Source organism: Hordeum vulgare, chromosome 3H (assembly GCF_904849725.1).
Source record: "Hordeum vulgare subsp. vulgare chromosome 3H, MorexV3_pseudomolecules_assembly, whole genome shotgun sequence".
Lineage (NCBI taxonomy): Eukaryota > Viridiplantae > Streptophyta > Magnoliopsida > Poales > Poaceae > Hordeum > Hordeum vulgare.
This window is the reverse complement of record NC_058520.1, coordinates 180,347,571-180,371,803: the sequence shown is the minus strand read 5'-3', so window position 1 is coordinate 180,371,803 and position 24,233 is coordinate 180,347,571.

The window sequence follows — 24,233 nt, the reverse complement described above, 5'->3', positions numbered from 1 at the left end:
GCGAAGCCTACTCTTAAGGATCAAATTATAGCTGGCCAAAAGCGTGACAAGGGTATATCACGGATCAAGGAGAATATTTTTAGCAGAAACGCTAAAGAATTTTCCATGAACGATCAAGGTGTTGTGTTCTTCCAGAATCGTTTAGTGGTTCCTAAGAACCCACATCTAAGGCAGTTAATCCTTAAGGAGGCTCATGATTCTCCTCTCACCATTCATCCCGGTAGTACTAAGATGTATCAGGACCTACGCCAGAGGTTCTGGTGGACTAGGATGAAGAGAGAAATTGCTGAGTTCGTTGCTAACTGCGACGTTTGTCGTCGAGTTAAGGCAGAACATCAAAGGCCTGCTAGCACCCTTCAACCTCTAGCTATTCCTGAATGGAAATGGGATAAAGTTAGCATGGATTTCATTACCGGATTTCCCAAGACCAAGAAAGGAAATAATGCTATCTTTGTGGTCATTGACCGTCTTTCCAAAGTGGCTCATTTTCTTCCTGTTCGTGAGAGTATAACAGCTAGCCAGCTAGCAGAATTATATATCTCCCGATTAGTGTCTCTTCATGGTGTTCCCCTGGAGATTAACTCGGACCGTGGAAGTATCTTTACTTCTCGCTTCTGGGAAAGTTTTCAGAATGCCATGGGGACTCACTTATCTTTTAGCACTGCTTTCCATCCTCAATCAAGTGGTCAAGTAGAAAGAGTGAATCAAATTCTAGAAGATATGCTCCGAGCTTGTGTTATATCATTCGGTATGAATTGGGAGAAGTGCCTTCCATTCGCCGAATTCGCTTATAACAATAGTTATAAATCAAGCTTGGGCAAAGCCCCTTTTGAAGTTCTCTATGGACGAAGATGTCGAACACCTCTTAATTGGTCAGAAACCGGAGAGAGGCAACTCTTTGGTCCGGATATGATCCAGGATGTAGAAGAGCAGGTTCGCATTATTCGTGAAAAGTTGAAAACAGCCCAGTCTCGTCAAAAGAGCCAATATGATCGTCATCATAAGGTTGTGACCTTTGAAGTTGACGAGAAGGCTTACCTTCGGGTTACACCTTTGAAGGGTACCCATCGATTCGGTATCAAGGGCAAATTGGCTCCTCGTTACATTGGTCCTTTTCGCATTCTTGCCAAACGAGGAGAAGTTGCCTACCAGTTGGAACTTCCTCCGCATCTTTCCAAGGTTCATGATGTTTTCCACGTCTTGCAACTCAGGCGTTGCTTTTCGGATCCTATCTGTGAAGTGGACCACGAAACGCTTGATCCACAAGATAACCTTTCATATCGAGAATACCCCATGCGTATTCTTGATCAAGCTGAGCGTACCACTCGACGTCGAAACCTCAAGTTTCTTAAAGTTCAATGGTCAAATCATTCTGAAAAGGAGGCAACTTGGGAAAGAGAGGATCGTCTCCGACTTGAATATCCTGCGTTATTCCCGAGGACTTCTAAATCTCGGGACGAGATTCTTTTGAGTGGGGATGAGTTGTCACATCCCTAACCCTTAAGCAAGTTAGTCTTGTGCTCATGTCTTCTTTGCATTTTCATCTAAGAAGTTTCAACAAAAACAACAAAGTGGCAAAGGAAAAACTCAAAACCCTAGCCACTATTTCAATTAAAGAAAATCTCAAACTAGTTCAAATCAATGAACCCAAAATGGCCTCAAGAAATGTTCAAACTTTCTGATAAATCATGAAAGTAAATGAGCATTGGAGGAAACTATTTTCTTGACACCTTAAGCATTTTTAAATTAATGCAAAAGCCACTGGTTTCAAACTTAAAATTTGAAATCAGAATCTATAAATTTCCAAAAATGTTGAAAACTTTGGAAATGGTTGGGAATGTTATAACAATATTTCAGGAGGTCTAAAATAGTTTTTACTTTTTGTTTTGGAGCTGAAATAATTAGCAAAACAATAGTTAGCAAAACAGAAAAACAAAAACAGAAAAAAAAAATGGGAAACCCTTACCTGTCGCCTAGCCTGGCCCGGCCCATCTCCCTCGCTCGTCCCCTCCCTCGCGCCAGTAGGCAGCAGGAGGTGGCCGCCGCCTCCTCCGGCGCGGCCACGCACCTGTGCGCCTGCCTGGCCGCCGCCTCGCGCTGGCAAGGCCGGGGATAAGCCCCGTGAGGCCTCCCCTATCCATTCCCCAGCACCGTTCTTCCTCACCTCTCGGATCTTGCCCTCCCTCCTGCTGCCGCCATTGGAGCCGAGCTCGAGCTCGAGCCGCAGCACCTCTAGCCATGGGATCCCGCCTCCGAGTAGTCTGTTAGCACCGCCTCGTCGCCCTGGTCATCTCTGCAGAAGCCGAAGCTTCCCCAAACTCTGCATCGCCCCCAACGCCGTTGTCTTCCACCCCCGGCCGCCGGACCTCTCCCGTCGATTCGCTCCCTCCGGTGCATCCCCGAGCCCCTCTTCAGCACCATCGGAACCGCCGTGAGCTCGTCGTCGTTTCCCCTCTCGCCCCACGTTCTCCCGTGCATCGTAGCCTAGTTTCCCACCAAGGCCGAGAGCTCCTCTCCGCCGGCCATGTCGTCGTCGTCGCTGTGGTGTCCGATCCACACGCTCGAGCTAGGATTCGAGCTCCTGGAGCCTCCAGGAGCGTGTCGAGCCCTCCAGCTGCCCTCCCCGTGCCCTAGAGCCGTCTCTCATAGAAGGCCGAGCTTCGGCCGCCGCTCCGGCTCGTCGCCGGCGCCTCTTCCGGCGACCCTAGCCTCCCCTGATGCCCCTGCCGGATCGGCCACTTCGCCAGCGTGCCGTAGCTGCAAACCGCGTGCCTTTTGGTGCTGTGGAGCGCCATTTAGGTCGCCTCCGGCGAGCCCTCCGCCACGGGCCTGGTCGCCGGCGACCACCCTCCGGTGGGGGTCGACGTGGCAAAGCTAACCCAGCAGCTCAGGACTTAATCACTCGCTGACTAGTGGGCCCAAGGCCAAGTCAAACCTCAATTAGGGCTGGTCAGCGCGGGATTAGTCCCAGAGAGGCTGACCAGTGGGTCCCCCTGTCAGGTTTGACCTGAAACAGGTCGGCTGACCTGCTGACGTCAGTCTGATGCAATAATTAGAATTTCCAGTATAAAACTAATTCCAGGAAATTGCTAAAACTTGTAAAAATCATAGAAATTAATCTGTAACTCCAATGAAAATAATTTATATATGAAAAAGTATCAGAAAAATTCAAGGATTCTGAATATGCTATTTTCAACTATGTTTGAAAAAGTTACAGAACCCTAAATTGTGGAATAAGGAATAATTCGATTCTTATAATTACTTTAAAATGGAATTTGGAAAATTATTCAAATTTCATTATGAATACAATGATCACCACTGTCCCAATTACAAATCAGTACCATAACATGACATTTCATGCATGTTAACATCAAGTTGATCTGAGCATCAGGTCAAATCAATTAAAACGGTATCCGAATACCCCGTTTGGAATTGATATCCGAATGTGATTCAAATCAACTCTAAACCTAATACATATTGATTATAACAACTTATCACCTTGCATTCTCATGCCATGCTCATGCATCATTTTGAGTGCATATGATTGTTATTGAATGTTGCCATTCATTTCGGTAGGCTCCGCACCCCCGGATTCCACCGAATATCCGTCTGACGGATATCGTTCCTCCTGTGAGCAACAAGGCAAGCAACCCCTTTGATCATCCCGATAACTCCCATGTTCTTGCTCCTGCATCTATTTATTGCATTTAAGATCAAATGCTTCAACTGCTTTTGCCACGATAGTTGAACCCACTTCCTTTGCATGACTTAACCTTGTCACAGTAAATAGCCGAACCTTGCAACCTAGCGTACCTGGTAGTTGCTTGAGCTATGATGTGCCTTATCCTGCTATGCATGCTACGCTTAGAGTTGTGTATGGTCTGTCATCTGGGAGATGAACAGAACTGTGGAATGTGTTTGGTGAGCAAAGGTTGTGTGTTGAACTTGATTTGGTAAAGGTACCGGTGAAAGGCTGTGTAGGAGTACATGGCGGGTTGTTTCATTGGAACCGTCCTTAGGAACTGAGTTCCGTGTATGTATTCCAAGACTAGATACTACCACATGCTGGGCCCTGAAATATGACCCCGCTCGGCCTATTAATCGCGTAGTACTCGGTCCAGGAGTTGCAAGTAGTTTCTGGTGTTTATAGTAATGCTGGAGGCCGTGCATGGTGCTGACCTGAGAGGTGGGCCGTGATGCGGTAGGCAGTGGCACGGTGTACCAAGTAGCACCCGGATGGTGGGCTTGGGAACCCTGCGCACATCGTTTTAGGCCGTGTCGGAAACCTCGGTCGGACTTCCGTACGGGTTACTCTCAGATAGGCGATAAACCTGGACTAGGTACTAGTATGGTTAACGGTCGTGGCCAACTCCCTCGCTGGGCTTCCGCTTGAAGGTTGCCGAGATGCATGACGTGCACATGGCGATAAGTGGCGAGAGCGTGTGTGACGAAGTACACCCCTGCAGGGTTATGATCTATTCGAATAGCCGCGTCCACGGATATGGACTACTTGGAGACATATGTTGTTCATAGATAACTTCAACGGCTACTCATAAAATTGCCAAGATAAGCGTGAGTGTCGTGGACGGCATTTTTGTACGGCGACGGAATGATTCCACGATAGTGTATTGTTGTGGTGTTAGTGGACTCGTGTGCGAGAAATCAAGTTGTCAAAATTATTTAAAAATGTAAGTGTCTAGCCACGAGTCATATGCTGGCTTCTGCATGAAACCCCACAAAACTTTTTGATACCTTGCATGAGTAGTTAGTCATCCTAAAGTCTTGCTGAGTACCTTTGTACTCATGTTTGCTTAATAAATGTTGCAGAGGTTGCCAATGACCCTAATGGAGGGTTCTTCATAGACATCGACGATGACGAGTAGCTGGTGTCCCAGCTACGATCTGGCCCTACGTTGGCTCTGTAGTATAGTCAGGCCATGTGCCTTCTAGTTGCCCCGTCTGTACCCATACAGTTTATAACTCTTCCGCTGGCTTGTATTTGTATGACTGCTATTATGGGTCGTGAGACCCTTAATATGTAATATTATGTGTGTGGCTCTTCCGAGCCTCTTAAATAAAGGTTGTATGTTTATGGTTATGTTGTGATGCCATCGATGTATCTATACATATCGGTATGCCATGCGTACGTGCGTCGTACTTCATATGTATGGGGTTCGATTACCTAGTCGTGAACTTTAGTAGCACTCCTTACAAGGAAATGCCCCTTTGTGATCCAACGAGCCTTGGTAGTTCGCTACTGCTCCGGACACATTGGTTGACCGGCATGTGTCCTTCTTAGCTGCTGTGTCTGTCCCCTTTGGGGAAATGTCACGCGATGTAATGGAGTCCTTGTAGCTTGCTACGACTCGTCTACATTCGCTGATGACCGACACCTGCTTTGTTGGGTCATGTATGCCTGTCCTTGTGCGGTACTGCCACTTTGGTTTATGACTAGACATGTCGATCCGGGTTCTTTGACATTGGATTGCTAGCGACACTATCGCATACGTGAGTCAAAAGACGCAAACGGTCCCGGCTAAGGTAAGGCTGCAGCCGTGGAGTTAACCGTGCGTGAGACCACAAAGGGATGCGATGTGTTACAAGCTGGATTCCTATGGCTTAGGATCGGGGTCCCGACAATTCGATCATGTACTTAGCGTGTACCCATGGCTCATTTACGGCGGTGGCGTTCACGATAGGGCTATTGGTGTCGGGTATACACATGGTAGTGAAAAGTCGGTTTTCTCTTTCTACGTTCTTAACCCATATGACACGGAACATCGTCGGGCTATGCAACCAGAGTATTCAAGATCCTAGATCTCTTCGACCCTTCCATCATATCTTCCAGTTACATGGCCGGTCATGGCTTTCATTGTCACCCCTGAGTTTTGGTACTCATTGTTCATATCTTTGGCCTCCGTTTAGAACATGTATCCGTCGATATCGTATGCCTCGTAGGTCATGAGGTTGACCGCCCGGCCATGTGCTAAGGAATATATCAAATTTTCGTCTGGACAACCCTCTTTCGGGGGAATAGCAACAACTCGCTCTGTCAACCAATGCAAGAAAGTGGAGTTTTGCTCTTTAATAACTTGAACGTATGTCCCGTGTAGCCCGCGGTCACGGTAGTTCTTTGCAATTGTCTCTTTCTGCAGTGCCAAGAAAGGATATAACATCTTTAGTTGTTGTAGCACTACTAAGTTAGCTATGTCAAAGTCGTCCTGTCGGAACAAGTGGTACACATTCAATTCCCTCTGGTCATTGATGTGAGCTTCTCCTTTCATCCTTCCACAATACTTGTTGACGGACAAACCAACAATAGGTTCTCTGACGCCTAGATAATTCTTTCACAAGGAGATAAACTCTTGGGTGAGATAACCTTGTTCGATGCTTCCACCTGGACGAGACATTTTATAACGAATCCTTTGATGACTCCATTCATCCTCTTGAATGGCATCAGGCTGTGTAAGAATGTCAGCCCTACGTCTATGATGTCATCAATGATGTGGACACATAGGTGCACCATGATGTCAAAGAAGGCGGGCGAAAAGTACATCTCTAGCTCATTTAGTATAAAAACAATCTCTTCATGTAGCCGTTTCAGTTGCTTCACACTGATCGACTTTTGAGAGATAGTGTCAAAAAAGTGGCATAGATCAGTAAGCGTATCACGGATGTGTGTGTCCAAAATCCCTCTAAATCAACCGCGAGTAACTGAGTCATCATCACATGACAGTCGTGAGACTTAATCCCGCTGAACCTTTTTTCTTGGTGTCGAGATATCTGCTTATCTTGCCACGGTGTCCGAAACTAACTTTGATTCTAGCAAGGCACTTGAAGAATTGATCGACCTCCTTCGGATCTAAGGTGAAGCAAGTGGGGAGGGGGCAATACTCATCTCCATTCTTTTTTGCTTTTTTGCCCCTATCTTTCGTCTCTGTCTCCATCTCCGTCTCCTCCACGAGTTTTTACTGGGCATGTGCAGGTCTTACCTGATATCTAACAAGTCTAACTCTTTTTTTTGCCTTCGGCCCATCCTTGGTATTCTAGGACATGTTCATCGATATTCCAAGCGAACTCTTGAGGAAATTATTCGTGATATGCATTTGATCAAGGCTATGAGGCGTGTCTAGTTTGGGCGAGTACTCCAAGTCCTAGAAAATAGACCTCGTTTTCCATACCTTCAGCAGCGGCTCCGATGCCTTTTTATTCGTCTTTCCCAGCAAGGGGCATTGTTCTCAGTTCTTCAACAACTCATCAATTTTGACGCCTCTACGCTTACGTGGAGGTCCTCTATGCTTGACCTTACCATTGAATAGATCTCCATGATTTCTCCAAGGGTCATCCTTCTCGATCCATCTTCTATGCCCCATGTACACAATTTTTGAAGACTCGCCATCTTTCAATAGCCGCTGAGACGTTGTATCATCCATGCGCCTGGTGCATCTGCAATATTTGTGGCACACTTGGCGCACGGCATATCTATAACCGGGATAGTCGTGCACCGTCATGATCAACACAGTTCTCATGTCAAAATACAATCCTTCGCTGGCGTCCCATGTCTTGGATGATGTTGTCCATAACGTGTCTATCTACTCTTTCAGTAACCAGAGATACATATTAATATTATTTCCCATTTGTTTTTTTATTTCCCGTTTGTTTTGGCCCTTGAATAATCATAGTCATTTATATGGATTTTGCCTTCATGCACTTCCATGGGCGAGGTTGTACATCCATACAAAGACGGGCCATGTGCTATGGTTGGTGCTCTGCTTGCCAAATGGATTCATGCCATCAGTACCAGTGCCAATCACGATGTTCCTTGGATCATCTGTGAAATTTTTATATTCAGCATTTAATGCTCTCCACTGACTAGTATATGCGACGTGTCTGAGCTTCAGATCATCTCCATCGTTCGGTTTCACCCTATCCGCATGCCATCGCATTAGCTTTGCTTCCTTAGAATCTATGAAATGCCACTGCAGATGGGGAGTGATGGGAAAGCACCAAAATACTTCCCGTGGAGCTTTCTTTCCAGCCTTCTTATATCGTGAAGCACTGAACTTTGGGCAGATGGTTTTTTCCACGTGCTCGTTCCGATATATGATGCAATCATTGATGCATGCGTGGTATCTAATGTACGACATATCAAGAGGGCACACGATTTTTAGGCCTCCTCGACACTAGTGAGACACATGCTTCCTGCAGGAAGAACCTTCTTACGATAATTCAAAAGGTCATCCTCGCTTGCGTCTGTCCATTTTTTGCCTTCGCCTTGAGAAATTCTAATGTGAAATTCAAGTGGGTCACCTCGGGATCACAACCATCATGCAATGGAGTCTTCGAGTCTGGCTCTAATTGCGCCAACTTGGCCTCCTCTCTAGAAGCAGCTCTGTCGCTAGTCGCCTCTTGCAAAGCAGTTCTCGAACATGCGGGTCCTGCATGGCTAAACTTAGTATGGACGAAGTCTGTGGAGTGTCTGTGTCTTGTCTGTCATGTCCGGCCTCTTCTCCGCTAGGTCCCGCCTCTTCTACGCCATCTACGGTGCCATTTCTGACGCCCTCTTCTTTGGGCCCATTTTCGATCATCTCTTTGTTTGGGTCCAGGTCATTATTGTTTGCCCCGTCAATGTCCTCATCATCACCATCGTCTTCACTTATCCATCGAGTATGGCCATCCATGAAACCATGCATGAGCAGGTGTGCCTTGAATTTGCCAGCCTTAAAGGGGTCAAGCCATAATTTATCTTCACATTTACGACACGAACATAAAACCTCCTTCCGTGTGTTTTCATACATGTTCCCACCATGGATTGCGAGTATCTTTGCACCTTCCTTCCATTGACCTTCATGATTGCGTGCATAGTGTCAAATAATTATAACCACGTACGCATGCATGCAAAAAATTCATACAAAATTTTTACATGACCTTCCCTAAACATAGGACATGTCGAGTTTGCTCGAAATTCGCTGAAACGGACATGAATCGACATTTTGGCAAAACATAGGCAACTTATGTCGCACACATTTCAACAAGTTCACAATATATTGTCAACTCACACATGCACACACACAATCACAAAGCTCGGTCCTATCACGCGTGCGCACAAACACATACACATATTTCCATTTTTGCACGTTATCTCTTCTTTTTTCTCACATATATGTCAGGAGAGATCAATCCCGGTATGAAGATATATATCCCTAACTAGGGAGGGAGACACAGAACAAGCTATCTAGTGGCACTACTGGAAAAAGTTTTTTGCCATCTGCCTAGTCTTTGCCGTCTGCTAGCTGATGGCAAAGAGTGTCTTTGCCGTCAGCTTCAGCAAAACAGACGGCAAAGCACAGGCTGATGGCATAAAGTCTTTTTGCCATCTGTCACATCTTTGTTGTCTTCTAGCGGACGGCAAAGAGTCCAGAGGCAGACGGCAAAGATATAGATAGGCCCACCTGACCGCGGGGTGGCTAGGTCAAACTGGAGTCGGACCTTTGCCATCTGCTAGCGTACGGCAAAGAGTCCGGAGGCAGATGGCAAAGAGTCTAGACTCTTTGCCGTCCGCCGGCAGATGACAACGCTCTAACACCGTTAACGGCTCCTTCCCCCCCCCCCCCGCCCCTCTCTCTCTCTGTAACGGCCACCCCGCGCGCCCCTCTCTCTCTCCCCACCCCGCGCGCCCCTCTCTTTGTGACGGCCGCTGCCACCACCATCGCGTTGCTGCCCCCGTCGCGTCACCGCCCCTGTCAACCCCACTGCCGCCCCTGTCGCCCCCACCGTCGCCCCTCTCTCTCTCCCCCCACCTCGCCCCCGCTGCCGCTGCCCCACCACCGTCGCGCCGCCGCCCCTGGCGCCCCCGGCGCCGCCCCGCAACACCCAACACCCCGGCCCCTCCCGGTGAGCCCCCACACCCCCACCCCCACCCCCCACCCGCATTATTTTTTAGTAGTTTTATTATTTTTTAGTAGTTTTAGTAGTTGTTATTGTTAGTATTTTTAGTGGTAGATTTAGTTAGGTTAGTAGTTTTAGTTAGGTTAGTTAGTTAGCTTGGTTAGTTAGGTGGAGGAGGAGAAGAGGAGAAGAGGAGGAGGAGGAGGACAAGAAGAGGAGAAGAAGAAGAGGAGGAGGAGGAGGAGGAGAAGAAAAAGAAGAAGAAGAAGAAGAAGAAGAAGAAGAAGAAGAAGAAGAAGAAGAAGAAGAAGAAGAAGAAGAAGAAGAAGAAGAAGAAGAAGAAGAAGAAGAAGAAGAAGAAGAAGAAGAAGAAGAAGAAGAAGAAGAAGAAGAAGAAGAAGAGAAGAAAAAAATAAGAAGGAGAAGAAGAAGAAGAAGAAGAAGAAGAAGAGAAGAAAAAAATAAGAAGGAGAAGAAGTAAAGAAGCAGAGAAGAAGAGAATAAGAAAAAAATAAGAAGGAGAAGAAGAGAAAAAAGAAGAAGAAGTTGATTTTTTATTGTTTGGTATTTAGTGGTAGCTAGATTCTTTTTTAGTTACTTAGTGGTAGATTCTGTTTTTGTTATAGTGGTAGATTCTGTTTTTGTTATTTTTTTGCTGTTTAGTGCTATCTAGGTTGAGCGATAGGTTTAGTTAGCTTGGTTAGTTAGGTTAGTTAGTTAGTTAGCTTAATAGAAAGAATAGGAAGAAGAAGAAGAGGAGGAGGAGGAGAAGAGGAGAAGAGGAGGAGGAGGAGGAGAAGAAGAAGAAGAAGAAGAAGAAGAAGAATAGGAGGAGGAGAAGACAAAAATAAGAAGGAGAAGCAGAAAAGAAGAAGAAAAGAAGAGAAGAAGAAGAGAAGAAGAGAAGAAGAATACCTTCTCCTCCTCCTTCTTCTCCTCCTCCTCCTCCTCCTTCTTCTTGATTTCTTCTTCTTCTCCTCCTCCTCCTCTTTCTTCTCCTCTATCTTATTCTCCTGACCTTATTTTCCCCAACAATGAGATAATTAGCCCATTTAGCTACAAAATGGCATAAAAACCTTGGTTAGATCATGAATATTATATTCTTAACTTGTTTTCCTCTAAAATGACATAATTAGAATATTTGTGTTGATCGGGTGGATTTACATGTGATAGTTGTCTCGTCGCTGTGAGGTGTGGTGTGCGAAGAACTGCCCGTGCGTTGTACGAGCTCCGCCCCTGCATTCGTGGGTCAGTACAAATTTCATCTCCTCCTCACCCCTTCGTTTACTGTGGCTCGGTTTCCGGATGAAACTTTCTAGATTTAGGTAATTCAATTAATTTATCAGTATGCGTGACCAGTATGCGTCTCCCGTTCGAAAGGGCGACATCTATAAATATGCATGTCTTTGCATATGTATAACCGCCATCCTTTCGAATTGTCCAACATTATCCATGGACAGCCCGAGTATGTGTAGATTGGGTTCGTTTTCCTGTATGCTATGCTCTGGATCCGATGCGGAATTTCGTCAGTGCCTCCCTGTTGTTCTCCCGATGCACATCCTCTCTGTTTATTGCGGAGACGTGTATCAGGAGAACAGCGGGGAGGTGCTGCCGAAATTTTGCGTTGGATCCGGAGCAGAGCATGGGAAAACGAACCCAATCTACACATACTCGGGTGGGATTAGGACCTATCTTTACCTATTAGCGTGTAGGTTGCCTGGACGTAATAAAAATGGCGAACCTGATTAACCGATGAATATAAATGCTAAATTATATATAAATATATTTCTTCTGTCTTTAGTAGCTACGCAAGATGAGGGATCGTGCGTGGATGTATACCGGTTACCCTAGTGAGAAAGAGATGACAAAAGAATGGTTTGTAAAAACAAAGGAATTTGTGAAAGCCGCATTCACAAATGGCCAGGAAAGAAACTATTGCCCCTGTCCTGGATGCGACAACTATAAAAAGACGACAGAGGCTCTAATGATTAAACACCTGCAGAGGAGGGGTTTTAAGCCTAATTATACGGTGTGGACATTTCATGGTGAGTCTATACAACGCACAAGAGCTGAGGTGGTCCGTCGACGCACGGATGAGCATGGTACCGGGATCGAAGACATGGTGCAAGACTTTGATGATGCTCGGGATTCGAAAGATGAGATGGAGGAATCTGCAAAGGCCTTTTATGAAATGTTGGAGTCTTCAAAACATCCTCTCCATGAGCACACTGAGCTCTGTCAGCTGGATGCAATTGCACAAGTAATGGCTCTGAAGGCTCAGTTCAACTTGGGAAGAGAATGCTACGACACGATGATGACACTATTTGGACGTTTCCTACCCAAAGGCCATGTCATGCCTACAAACCTGTACCAGTCGGACAAAATACTTCGTGTACTTAAGATGCCCTATGAGAAGATAGATGCATGTGAGAAAGGATGTGTCTTATTTAGGAAGGAGTATGCACACTTAGACTGTTGTCCCAATTGCGAGTCTTGCAGGTATCTTGTGGTAGACAACGGTATGGGTGAGAAGAGGCAGACCAAAATCACAGTTAGTGTTCTTCGGTATATGCCAATCGTACCAAGACTTCAACGTCTTCTCATGGTCGAAGAGACAGCCAGACAGATGACATGGCACAAATTGGGCAAAAGAACCGAACTAGATGCGGATGGGAATAAGATGATGGTACACACATCGGATGGGGAAGCGTGGAAACATTTCGATGGATTGCATCAGGATAAAGCGGCAGATCCAAGGAATCCTCGAGTCTGCGCCGCCACGGATGGTTTTAATCCCTTCGGCATGACGGCAACCCAATATAGTTGTTGGCCTGTATTTGTCATTCCACTCAATCTCCCCCCGGGCAGATTGTGCAAAGAAAGAACATATTTCTGACGTTGATAATTCCAGGGCCCAATTATCCGGGGAAGAATATGAATGTGTACCTGCAACCGCTTAAGGATGAATTGGAAGAAGCTTGGGATAATGGGGTCAAGACATACGATGCCGCTAGAAAAGAAAACTTCAAAATGCATGTGTGGTACATGTACTCTATGCATCACTTGCCAGCGTATGCGCTATTCTCTGGATGGTGTGTGCATGGAAGGTTCCCGTGCCCCCAATGCAAGGCAGCTCTTCAGTTTCATTGGTTGCAGGAGGGTCAGAAGTATTCTTTCTTTGACTTGCATAGACAGTTCCTGGATCCTGATCATCAGTTCAGAAAAGAAAAGAAGAACTTTACCAAAGGTAAAGTTGTCAAAAACTTGGCACCACCTGCGTTCACAAGCCAAGAGATCCTGGATCTGTTAAACGCCCTCGAGCCTGATCCAGAGCGTCCAGGGTATTTCAAGGGGTATAATTCAAAACACGCATGGACTCACATGCCATGCTTCTGGGATCTGCCTTACTTCAAAGACCTCCTTCTTCCACACAATATCGACATGATGCACACTGAAAAGAATATCGGAGAGGCTATTTTTGGTACATTGTTCGACATAGATGGGAAGACAAAGGATAATATTAAGGCTAGAGTCGATCAAGAGACACTATGTCATAGATCGTTACAAAACATGCGAGAAGGCAAAGGAAAGCAGAAGTGGTCGAAGACAAAGGCTGGTTCAATCTTGGAAGGCCAGCTATGAGGGAAATTATCTTGTGGGTCAAAATGTACTTGATGTTCCCCGATGGGTAGGCAGCGAATCTAAAGAGGGGAGCGAGTCTTGAAAAATTAAAAATCTTTGGTCTCAAGAGTCATGATTGGCACATATGGCTAGATTGGGTAATGCCGGTGATGTTACGTAGCTTTATTCCTGAGGATGAATGGCTAGTACTGGCAGAGCTGAGCTATTTCTTCCGTGTTCTTTGTGCGAAAGAATTTTCGGCTGGCGTGGTAGAAGACATGGAGGAGTTTGCACCGGAGTTGTTGTGCAAGTTAGAGAAGATCTTTCCACCGGGCTTCTTTAATCCAATGCAGCATTTGATTTTACATCTACCAACCGAGGCAAGATTGGGTGGTCCCATGCAAGATCGTTGGTGCTATGCAACTGAGAGGATGCAGAAGACCCTTTGAGCTAAATGTAAAAATAAGTGTAGAATTGAAGCATCGATGGCTGAGGCATTCATTACTGAGGAGGTGGCAAACTTTGTGACAGCACACTACGAAGCCAAAAATCATCATTTGCATAATCCGAAGCCTCGGCACAATGATGTTGACCCTAAAAAAGGTGGGTCCAACTTCATCCTATTCAAAGGGAAGCTCGCACCAGCCGGTGCTTCGAAACCAATAACGTTGGATGTCGAAGAATGGCGGAACATTTCTTTGTATATCTTCAACAACCTAACAGAAGTGCGGCCGTACATCGAGTGAGTTCTCGGCACATTTTCCCGTAACTTCTAATTCATTTGAACTGCTCTTATTCCCGGATATTTCAAACAGCCGTTACGTCGTCAAATTATCGGATGGAGCGGTGATCGAAAATGATTCCATCGAAGAGTTTGAGCTTCTGTCAAAGACAGGAGGCGGCTATCCCGGTTTCATCTCTTGGTTCAAACAAATGGTAATTATCAATAATGGACCATTTCATTCTTGGTCTAACTTGCGGCTAATGCAACAACCGTTTCGTATTAAACTTGTAGGCTAATTCAGAGTCTATGGACGCCGAATTGAGACAAGTCACTAGTGGTTTTGACTATAAGGTCCGTTCATTTGAGAAATACAACATCAACAGGTATCTCTTTCTTACCTTTGGCATAGAGTTATCTATGCCCGACCGGAAATCTACAAATTGTGGTGTCTCTGCTATCGGCGAAGGTGTTATCGAGTATTATGGAAGAGTTGAAGCAATTTATGAACTTCAATTCTATGGTGAAAACCCACCGAACGTCATAGTCTTCAAATGTTATTGGTTCCAGCCGAAAAAGACTAGAAGGACTCATGAACATATAGGACTAGTCGAAATCAATCCAAACACCCATTTAGATGTTCCCGATGTCTATATTACGGCTCAACAGGCGACCCAAGTTTTCTATCTACCGTGGGCATGCCAAACGGATAAGAATCTGGAAGGTTGGTATGTTGTTTATGAAGTGCTGCCACATGTCAGACCACCTGTCCCAAATGAACAGGATTATGAACCTCACATTAACCCAGACACATATGATGGAGAATTCTTCCAAGAAACACGTCTTTCCAAGAAACGTTTCAAGAACCGTTGTGCTTCACCCAAGAACATGGAAGTAGACAGCAACAATGAATCCGACTCCAGCCCTAAGCCGGAACCAGTAGACCTGGAACTTGTAGAGGTTACTGATGCGGATGACATGTCAATGCTTCAACAATTAAAGGAAGGCCTTTCACAACTTCACGTCGTTGAACCCGACGAGCACGTCATTCATGAAGACATGCGTGATAGTGATGATGATGATGCATTTATTGATGATGATTATTAGTTTGTAAGATTCACAACTTAAATTATATATATTTTAATATTTATTATTCATGTACATATTATTATTCATGTCAGTTATTCAATTTTTTTATGTTGTACTAATTTCTTTTAATCTTTATCATGGCAGGTCACTAGGTGTGGAAAGATGGTGGGCGCTGGTCCAGATCGCTCGACGGGTTCATCCCAGGCGCCCCGCACGAGGGGTGGTACTTCCCCTCCACCCCTATCTCTTCGTAGAGCCTTGGCAGACAGTCTGTTGACACCACCCGTGGGTTCTTCTTCGTCGGCGGCATTGCCCACTAGGAGACGTGCTGGTCGGGTAGGGAAGAAGGGGAAGGGTACAAGGAGAGGTGGTGGCCGCGGAAGATCTAGGAGGACTGTTGAGCCGTCCTCGCCACCACCACCAGCTCATTCACCCGAGCATAGGACTAGTATGGTCGACCCGTTTGCGGAGGAGGCTACGGGGACTCCGTTCCAGGAGCCTGTTGTTGACGGGCATTCGTCCCATGAGACTCCGGTCCATGAGCAGCCTCGGGTCGAGGTGCATTCGGCCCAGGAGCAGCCGGAGGAGACTACGGTTCCGGAGGCTTCACCCGACGTGGAGAGGCCCAGATGGGAGACCTGGCCGGATCGTACCGAGTTGCCGGATTGGACCAAGGGTCCGGGTGGCTGAGGGGGCGGGGATGGCGGGGATGAGCTTACGGATAGTGAGGGCGATGTGCAGGTGGACGGGGCCAGCGTGTACAAGCCTGGTAGTACACGTCTCCTGGTCGCGCCGGCTACCCGCGAGCAGAGGCCGGTGATTAAACCTGAAGGAGATAGGTAAGTACATTTACTCTTTTTTTAGTTTTTTGCCTTCAAGTTTGTTCAAATAACTAATGCGTTGACCTTATCATACTGCAGGGGATGGGTACACCCTCTTGGAATCCGCAAGCCGAACTCCGTCCTTGGTGTGCTTTGCCGGAGAAATTTCCCGGGGTTTGTCACGTTGCCTGGTGAGGGTCAGGTTCCTACACTTGGATTTTCCTGGGAGCACTACCAGGCTGCGCAGGCCCCGCCGGAGGAGAGTATAGATGGTGTCTTGTGTCACACGAGGGCCGAGATGGTGATCAAGAGCTTTTGGGTAAATTATCCTTTTACAGAATCTAAAATTAACAATATAGCTAATTATTGTACTAATCGGTGTTTTCACGTTTGATTGCAGACCTTCTATAGGTGTGAGGATGGATATGAGGAGGAGGCGGCCAGGGTTCTCGAGGCCGAGTGTAGGCGGTTACTACAGAACATGCGCCACGAGGCTCGGCCGCAGGCTATTCAAGATTACTACGCCACGCGTGGTATTAAGAAGCAGAAGAAGGATTGCCGTAGAAAGTTTCTGAAGAAGGAGCAATACATGAAGGTAATTACCTATTCTTAAGTCCTTCTACGTAGTTTTCTTGATTTCATTCATAGGCGTAGGGCTGAAAATTCTTTCTAATAACTTATAGGTGCCCCCGAAATGGTGTGCGGATAAGATGGATTGTTGGGAGGCGTTGGTTGATGAGTGGTGCACAGGCAGCTGGCGAGCCGTCCACGAGAATGCGAAGGATCGGCGTAGCCAAATGGTTGGTGTGCCACATCATCAAGGCAGCGCCAACTTACTTCAGTTTGGACGAAACTGGGTATGTGATTTGCTTCATGATTCATGCAATTCATTCTTGATGCTAATATTTTGTTCCTCTCTTTTAGGCGCATCACAGTAAGACGGAGATGCCACACTTGTACGACCTTTATGGCATGGCCCATACTGCCTCGTACAAGAAGGCGAAGGCATTCTCTGAGTCTGACCTGGATGATCCCAATAACTTCACCAACATATCATCCCACCAGAAGCTCGTGGCATACAGGGATGCGGGGAAGGCTACGAAAGGGGATGACTTTAACCCTAGCCAGGAACCTTTGGATCCAGAGCTGGTGATGATATCTGGTGGTGGGAGGCCCCATGCCTCGATAGCCATTGGAGATGGGATAATACATTGTCCACTCACTCTTCCGGAGATCAAGGCGCGCCAGTCGAGCAGCTGTCCTGAGATAACGCGTCGTCGACAGCCAGTCGAACTTGCCATCGAGGTTAGTTGTACAGACTAAGAACACTTTCATCCATTTCATTATGTGTGTCACCATAGATCATTACTGTGGTAACGAGGAATGGTGTTTCAGGCTGCTCTTCAGAAAGAGCGAGCGGCAAACCAGGCTGCTCTTGAGAAAGAGAGATTGGCAAGCCAGGCTGCTCTTCAGGCTGCTCTTGATGAGAGGGACCAGACCACGGCACGATTGATTGAGGAGGAGAAGGCCCGGAATGAGGCGGGTCAACGGGCCCTGTACGAGCTTTTTGTGGTATGTTTTTTTTCACATTAGCCAAATCATGTGTGTAATGTCTGTTTCATTACTAACTAATACGACCCACTCTTCAGGGTTTGTGCGAGAAGAGCGGTCAAGTCCCTCCGCCGATGCCCGTCTTCTCTTCGATTGGCACGGTGAGTTTCATTATAAACTAGTATTAATAATTGAGTGTCATCATGCTAACTGAGACATTGCAAAATATCTTTTCTGCAGAATAACTTCCGAGCGGCATCGCACGACCCTTCTCCAGGGCAACCGTCTCCAAACGAAGCCGCCGCGAGCAACCGTGGTGTTTCTCCTCCTTGATGACCACTACGGTAAGTTTCTCTTCTCCTCTTTCATATTATCCTTCCTTTAATTTCTCCAAAAAGACATAATTAGTCCATTTAGCTCCAAAATGCCATAATAACCTCAAAATGGCATAAGAACCTTGGTAAGCTCATGAATATTATATACTTAGCTTGTTTTCCTCTAAAATGAGATAATTAGCCCATTTAGCTCCAAAAAGACATAATTAGGTAATTTAGCTCCAAGATGAGGAGAAGAGGAGAAGAAATAGGAAAAATGAAAAGAAAGAAGAAGAAGAAGAAGAAGAAGAGAAGAAGGAGAAGGAGGAGGAGGAGGAGGAGAAGGAGGAGAAGGCCAAGGACCTTCTAGTCCTTCTCCTCCTCCTTCTAATCCTTCTCCTCCTTCTTCTTGATTTCTTCTTCTTCTCCACCTCCTCCTATTTCTTTTCCTCTTTCATATTATCCTTGCTTTAATTTCCCCAAAAATACATAATTAGCCCATTTAGCTCCAAAATGCCATAATAACCTCAAAATGGCATAAGAACCTTGGTTAGCTCATGAATATTATATACTTAGCTTGTTTTCCTCTAAAACGAGATAATTAGCCCATTTAGCTCCAAAAAGACATAATTAGGTAATTTAGCTCCAAGAAGAGGAGAAGAGGAGTAGAGGATAAGAAATAGGAAAAATGAAAATAAAGAAGAAGAAGAAGAAGAAGAAGAGAAGAAGGATAAGGAGGGGGAGAAGGAGGAGGAGAATGAGGAGAAGGCCAAGGACCTTCTAGTCCTTCTCCTCCTCCTCCTTCTCCTCCTTCTCCTCCTTCTTCTTGATTTCTTCTTCTTCTCCTCCTCCTCCTCTTTCTTATCCTATTTCATATTATCCTTGCTTAAATTTCCCCAAAAAGACATAATTAGCCCATTTAACTCCAAATTGCCATAATAACCTCAAAATGGCATAAGAACCTTGGTTAGCTCATGAATATTATATACTTAGCTTGTTTTCCTCTACAATGAGATAATTAGCCCATTTAGCTCCAAAAAGACATAATTAGGTAATTTAGCTCCAACAAAAGGAGAAGAAATAGGAAAAATGAAAAGAAAGAAGAAGAAGAAGAAGAAGAAGAGAAGAAGGAGAAGGAGAAGGAGAAGGAGGAGGAGGAGAAGGCCAAGGAACTTCTAGTCCTTCTCCTTCTCCTCCTTCTCCTCCTTCTCCTCCTTCTTCTTGATTTCTTCTTCTTCTCCTCCTCCCCCTCTTTATTCTCCTCTTTCATATTATCCTTGCTTTAATTTCCCCAACAATGACATAATTATCCCATTTAGCTCCAAAATGCCATAATAAGCTCAAAATGGCATAAGAACCTTGGTTAGCTCATGAATATTATATACTTAGCTTGTTTTCCTCTAAAATGGGATAATTATCCCATTTAGCTCCAAAAAGACATAATTAGGTAATTTAGCTCCAACAAGAGGAGAAGAGGAGAAGAAATAGAAAAAATGAAAAGAAAAGAAAAAAGAAGAAGAAGAAGAAGAAGAAGAAGAAGAAGAAGAGAAGAAGGAGAAGGAGGAGGAGGAGGAGGAGAAGGCCAAGGACCTTCTAGTCCTTCTCCTCCTCCTCCTTCTCCTCCTTCTCCTCCTTCTTCTTAATTTCTTCTTCTTCTCCTCCTCCTCCTCTTTCTTCTCCTCTTTCATATTATCCTAGCTTTAATTTCCCCAACAATGACATAATTAGCCCATTTGGCTCCAAAATGCCATAATAAGATCAAAATGGCATAAGAACCTTGGTTAGCTCATGAATATTATATACTTAGCTTGTTTTCCTCTAAAATGGGATAATTACCCCATGTAGCTCCAAAAAGATATAATTAGGTAATTTAGCTCCAACAAGAGGAGAAGAGGAGAAGAAATAGGAAAAATGAAAAGAAAGAAGAAGAAGAAGAAGAAGAAGAGAAGAAGTAGAAGGAGGAGGAGGAGGAGGAGAAGGAGAAGGCCAATAACCTTCTAGTCCTTCTCCTCCTCCTCCTTCTCCTCCTTCTCCTCCTTCTTCTTGATTTCTTCTTCTTCTCCTCCTCCTCCTCTTTCTTCTCCTCTTTCATATTATACTTGCTTTAATTTCCCCAAAAATGACATAATTAGCCCATTCAGCTCCAAAATACCATAATAAGCTCAAACTGGCATAAGAACCTTGGTTAGCTCATGAATATTATATACTTAGCTTGTTTCCCTCTAAAATGGGATAATTAATGCATTTAGGTCCAAAAAGACATAATTAGGTAATTTAGCTCCAACCAGAGGAGAAGAGGAGAAGAAATAGGGAAAATGAAAAGAAACAAGAAGAAGAAGAAGAAGAAGAAGAAGAAGAAGAAGAAGAAGAGAAGAAGGCGAAGGAGGAGGAGGAGGAGGAGAAGGCCAAGGAACTTCTTGTCCTTCTCGTCCTTCTCCTCCTTCTTCTTGATTTCTTCTTCTTCTCCTCCTCCTCCTCTTACTTCTCCTCTTTCATATTTTCATTGCTTTAATTTCCCCAAAAAGACATAATTAGCACATTTAGCTCCAAAATGCCATAATAAGCTCAAAATGGCATAAGAATCTTGGTTAGCTCATGAATATTATATACTTAGCTTTTTTCCTCTAAAATGAGATAATTAGCCCATTTAGCTCCAAAAAGACATAATTAGGTAATTTAGCTCCAAGAAGAGGAGAAGAGGATAAGAAATAGGAAAAATGAAAAGAAAGAAGAAGAAGAAGAAGAAGAGAAGAAGGATAAGGAGGAGGAGGAGGAGGAGAAGGAGGAGAAGGCCAAGGACCTTCTAGTCCTTCTCCTCCTCCTCCTTCTCCTCCTTCTCCTCCTTCTTCTTGATTTCTTCTTATTCTCCCCCTACTCCTCTTTCTTATCCTATTTCATATTATCCTTGCTTGAATTTCCCCAAAAAGACATAATTAGCCCATTTAGCTCCAAATTGCCATAATAACCTCAAAATGGCATAAGAACCTTGGTCAGCTCATGAATATTATATACTTAGCTTGTTTTCCTCTAAAATGAGATAATTAGCCCATTTAGCTCCAAAAATACATAATTAGGTAATTTAGCTCTGAGAAGAGGAGAAGAAATAGGAAAAATGAAAAGAAAGAAGAAGAAGAAGAAGAAGAAGAAGAGAAAAAGGAGAAGGAGGAGAAGGGGGAGGAGGAGGAGGAGGAGAAGGAGAAGGCCAAGGACATTCTAGTCCTTCTCCTCCTCCTCCTTCTCCTCCTTCTTCTTGATTTCTTCTTCTTCTCCTCATCCTCCTATTTCTTCTCCTCTTTCATATTATCCTTGCTTTAATTTCCCCAACAATGACATAATTAGCCCATTTAGCTCCAAAATGCCATAATAAGCTCAAAATGGCATAAGAACCTTGGTTAGCTCATGAATATTATATACTTTGCTTGTTTTCCTCTAAAATGGGATAATTATCCCATTTAGCGCCAAAAGACATAATTAGGTAATTTAGCTCCAACAAGAGGAGAAGAGGAGAAGAAATAGGAAAATGAAAAGAAAGAAGAAGAAGAAGAAGAAGAAGAAGAAGAAGAAGAAGAAGAAGAAGGAGAAGGACGAGGAGGAGGAGAAGAAGGCCAAGGATCTTCTAGTCCTTCTCCTCCTCCTCCTTCTCCTCCTTCTTCTTGATTTCTTCTTCTTATCCTCCTCCTCCTCTTTCTTCTCCTCTTTCATATTATCCTTGCTTTAATTTCCCCAACAATGACATAATTAGCCCATTTAGCTCCAAAATGCCATAATAAGCTCAAAATGGCATAAGAACCTTGGTTAGCTCATGAATATTATATACTTAGCTTGTTTTCCTCTAAAATGGGATAATTAGCCCATGTAGCTCCAAAAAGATATAATTAGGTAATTTAGCTCCAACAAGAGGAGAAGAGGAGAAGAAATAGGAAAAATGAAAAGAAAGAAGAAAGAAGAAGAAGAAGAAGAAGAAGAAGAAGAGAAGAAGGAGAAGGAGGAGGAGGAGGAGGAGGAGGAGAAGGCCAAGTACCTTCTAGTCCTTCTCCTCCTCCTCCTCCTTGTCCTCCTCCTCCTCCTTCTCCTCCTTCTCCTTCTTCTTGATTTCTTCTTCTTCTCCTCCTCCTCCTCTTTCTTCTCCTCTTTCATATTATCCTTGCTTTTATTTCCCCAACAATGACATAATTAGCCCATTTAGCTCCAAAATACCATAATAAGCTCCAAATGTCATAAGAACCTTGGTTAGCTCATGAATATTATATACTTAGCTTGTTTTCCTCTAAAATGGGATAATTAGCCCATTTAGCTCCAAAAAGACATAATTAGGAAATTTAGCTCCAACAAGAGGAGAAGAGGAGAAGAAATAGAAAAAATGAAAAGAAAGAAGAAGAAGAAGAAGAAGAAGAAGAAGAAGAAGAAGAAGAAGAGAAGAAGGAGAAGGAGGAGGAGGAGGAGGAGAAGGCCAAGGACCTTCTAGTCCTTCTCCTCCTCCTCCTTCTCCTCCTTCTTCTTGATTTCTTCTTCTTCTCCCCCCACCCTCCTCTTTCTTCTCCTCTTTCATATTATCCTTGCTTTAATTTCCCCAACAATGACATAATTAGCCCATTTAGCTCCAAAATACCACAATAAGCTCAAAATGGCATAAGAACCTTGGTTAGCTCATGAATATTATATACTTAGCTTGTTTTCCTCTAAAATGGGATAATTAGCCCATTTAGCTCCAAAAAGACATAATTAGGTAATTTAGCTCCAACAAGAGGAGAAGAGGAGAATAAATAGGAAAAATGAAAAGAAAGAAGAAGAAGAACAAGAAGAAGAGAAGAAGGAGAAGGAGGAGGAGGAGGAGGAGAAGGAGAAGGCGAATAACCTTCTAGTCCTTCTCCTCCTCCTCCTTCTCCTCCTTCTCCTCCTTCTTCTTGATTTCTTCTTCTTCTTCTCCTCCTCCTCTTTCTTCTCCTCTTTCATATTATACTTGCTTTAATTTCCCCAACAATGACATAATTAGCCCATTCAGCTCCAAAATACCATAATAAGCTCAAAATGGCATAAGAACCTTGGTTAGCTCAGGAATATTATACTTAGCTTGTTTTCCTCTAAAATGGGATAATTAATGCATTTAGCTCCAAAAAGACATAATTAGGTAATTTAGCTCCAACAAGAGGACAAGAGGAGAAGAAATAGGCAAAATGAAAAGAAATAAGAAGAAGAAGAAGAAGAAGAAGAAGAGAAGAAGGAGAAGGAGGAGGAGGAGGAGGAGAAGAAGGCCAAGGAACTTCTAGTCCTTCTCCTCCTTCTCCTCCTTCTTCTTGATTTCTTCTTCTTCTCCTCCTCCTCCTCTTTCTTCTCCTCTTTCATAATATCATTTCTTTAATTTCCCCAAAAAGACATAATTAGCCCATTTAGCTCCAAAATGCCATAATAACCTAAAAATGGCATAAGAACCTTGGTCAGCTCATGAATATTATATACTTAGCTTGTTTTCCTCCAAAATGAGATAATTAGCCCATTTTGCTCCAAAAAGACATAATTAGGTAATTTAGCTCCAAGAAGAGGAGAAGAGGATAAGCAATAGGAAAAATGAAAAGAAAGAAGAAGAAGAAGAAGAGAAGAAGGGTAAGGAGGAGGAGCAGGAGGAGAAGGAGGAGAAGGCCAAGGACCTTCTAGTCCTTCTCCTCCTCCTCCTTCTCCTCCTTCTCCTCCTTCTTCTTGATTTCTTCTTATTCTCCCCCTCCTCCTCTTTCTTATCCTATTTCATATTATCCTTTCTTAAATTTCCCCAAAAAAACATAATTAGCCCATTTAGCTCCAAATTGCCATAATAACCTCAAAATGGCATAAGAACCTTGGTTAGCTCATGAATATTATATACTTAGCTTGTTTTCCTCTAAATTGAGATAATTAGCCCATTTAGCTCCAAAAAGACATAATTAGGTATTTTAGCTCCAAGAAGAAGAGAAGAAATAGGAAAAATGAAAAGAAAGAAGAAGAAGAAGAGAAGAAGGAGAAGGAGGAGAAGGAGGAGGAGGGGGAGGAGAAGGACAAGGACAAGGACCTTCTAGTCCTTCTCCTCCTCCTCCTTCTCCTCCTTCTTCTTGATTTCTTCTTCTTCTTCTCCTCCTCCTCTTTCTTCTCCTCTTTCATATTATACTTGCTTTAATTTCCCCAGCAATGACATAATTAGCCCATTTAGCTCCAAAATGCCATAATAAGCTCAAAATGGCATAAGAACCTTGGTTAGCT